The sequence below is a fragment of the Mastomys coucha genome, unplaced genomic scaffold (assembly GCF_008632895.1).
Source record: "Mastomys coucha isolate ucsf_1 unplaced genomic scaffold, UCSF_Mcou_1 pScaffold17, whole genome shotgun sequence".
NCBI lineage: Eukaryota > Metazoa > Chordata > Mammalia > Rodentia > Muridae > Mastomys > Mastomys coucha.
Genome location: NW_022196899.1, coordinates 34,746,098 through 34,748,736, shown reverse-complemented (window position 1 = coordinate 34,748,736; position 2,639 = coordinate 34,746,098). Strand labels below are relative to the sequence as shown.

Sequence of the window (2,639 nt, the reverse complement as noted above, 5' to 3'; positions counted from 1 at the left end):
GCCACCACCACCTGGCGAGCTTTCCCTTTTTCACATCTTGCTTAATTGGGTTTAAAGGGTCCTTTGTAGCAATGTCCATTTTTGCATTGGACCAGCGCGGAACGTCAACCACCATGTGGAACACATCCTTGTCTGCATAAATTGGAACATCGTGGAATGGAGAAATATACTGCCCTTTCTTATTTTTGAGGAAGACTCCGTACTAGAGGATGAAGGGCGTGGCACGCTCCTCGATGCTGAAGCCACTCACGGTGTGGTGTCTGAGATGCGCCGCCGCTGCTGCCGCTGCCGCCGCGGCCACACTACCACACCAAGTCACTTTTTTTTTAAAGATTTATTTTATTTATTTTATGTAGCTGTACAGATGGTTGTGAGCCTTCATGTCGTTGTTGGAAATTGAATTTAGGACCTCTGCTCGCTCCATTCAACCCTGCTCACTCCGGCCCAAAGATTTATTTATTACTATAAATAAGTACACTGTAGCTGTCTTCAGACACACGAGAAGAGGGTGTCAGATCTCATTACAGGTGGTTGTGAGCCACCATGTGGTTGCTGGGATTTGAACTCAGAACCTTCGGAAAAGAGTCAGTGCTCTCACCCTCTGAGCCATTTCACCAGCCCGCCAAGTCAACTTCTTCATTTTGCTTTATAACCTTTTTTTTTTTTTTCATATGGTGGCCATACTTTCTTTCAGGATGGCTTAGCTAGCCAGGTAACTTACACGCAGGAAGAGTCTGGGTGCTAAGCCTGTCTTCCTTAGAGTCAGCTCATATACACTTTATGTGCATGGGGACTGCATGCACATGCAGATGTCCATGGATGCCGGAGAAGTATGCTGGATACTCTGGAGCTTGAGTTATAGGCAGGTGTGATATACCTTGCATAAGAACCGAGAATGGAACTCCAGCCTCTGCAAGAGCAGCAAGTACTCTTAATCACTAGCTGGCTCTCCATCCCTGGAGTCACTCTTATATTCATTCACCCCTTTGAAGCCTTGACCATAGTGAATCTTAGAGAAATGCTTAAAGCTACAGAATGACTTTTTTGTTGTTGTTGTTCTAAACTAACTCTTCAGGTTGTATGTAGTCATTAACAGTTTCTTGGAGCCGGGCAGTGGTGGCTCACGACTTTAATCCCAGCACTTGGGAGGCAGAGGCAAGCGGATTTCTGAGTTCAAGGCCAGCCTGGTCTACAGAGTGAGTTCCAGGACAGCCAGGACTACACAGAGAAACCCTGTCTCGAAAAACCAAACCAAAACAAAGCAAAACAAAAAACAAAAAACCAGTTCCTTGGAAAATAACACTGAAAATAAATCACAAATATTTGTGTAAAATATCTATACAAAAATCTAAGAAATTCATATAAAATAATACAGACAAAAGGCAGTGTTGAATGTTATTTTCATGTCTTAAAGAATTTGAGAAAAGCTACATCCTGGGAGTTCCTCAGATAACTTGTAGGCATCTCAGCTGTTAAGAATCTCCTGTCCACAGCAATAGCTTACTCCTTTTATAACATCAGGAAGGAGCTGTGTGAATCTTGTAAGTTCCAGGAGTTTCCTGAGCCTTGTAAGTTTTACATCATGAATCTTTTGAACCTCCATCCTCCAGGAGGGAATGCTTAGAAGAAACAAATGATGAAACACAACATGATAAATGTGTAGTTTTTCTTTCTTTACCTTATCTTAGTTTCTATTAAGAGGAAAGTACTGTGCAAGAAATGGAAAATTCTGGTCTGCATTGTAGTACTTTTGAGTACTTATGTCCTGTAGAAAAGGCAGGAGTCATATGTTTTCTAATGCCATTTCCTTTACTATTTCCTGATGATGTCAAAGAATGTGCATGAAAGAGCAAAAGGAAATGTGGAAGGAGGCAGGGCCCTACTTCATCCAAATAGCGAACCCACAGGCGGTGTCATGCTCCACATACCTACCTCCGAGTATAAGCATGTTAAGACTTGTGAACAACATTCCGGGAATTACTAACCTTTGGCAGGGCTTACATGCTCACTGCTGAGGGAGATTCAAATGCCAAATCTCACTGCCATGGTCTCAGCAGCACACACTCTGTAGGATGGGAAAGAATGTAAACATAATCATACATTCCCATCTCAATAGATCAGTGTTGATGAGAAAGGCATGAAACTTAATGTTTTATAAAGCATACCACCTGGAGAAATACTTTTGACAAAATACAACTGAAGCTTGGCAAGGTGGTGCACATCCGTAGTGCTGGGGAGACTAAGGCAGGAAGACTACCAGTTCAAAGCCAGTCTGGGCTACATAGCTGGAACACATCTCAAAACATAACTACCCAATACATGAAATCTACACTCATTTTTTAACCCAAACAAAGCTGTCTATATTTACTTGTTACCCACTGTGGTTGGTTAGTTTCTGTTAACTGGACACAAACTAGAGTCACCTTAACTGAGGAAATGCCTCTCTCAAAATGGCATTTTCTTCATTGTTGATTGATGTGGAAGGACTCAGCCCATTATGAGTGGTGCTACCCATGGGCAGGTGGTCCTGAAAGGTCCTCCATGATTGTGTTCCTGCCCTGGCTTCCCTCAATAATGGGTTTATGAGGATGTGTTAGCCAAATAAGTCTTTTTCTCCCCAAGTTGGCCTTGGTCTTGGA

General features: G+C 42.7%; 1 pseudogene across 1 annotated transcript in view; it reads right to left on the bottom strand.

Annotated features, from left to right (window-relative positions):
• The window catches only part of LOC116094910, a 2,688-nt pseudogene extending 719 nt beyond the window's left edge, over positions 1-1,969 (bottom strand). The window contains exon 1 of the transcript XR_004120350.1: positions 1,933-1,969. The product of XR_004120350.1 is annotated as an inorganic pyrophosphatase pseudogene (transcript). The remainder of the gene's footprint in view (positions 1-1,932) is intronic.
• Between the last annotated feature and the right edge of the window lie 670 nt (positions 1,970-2,639).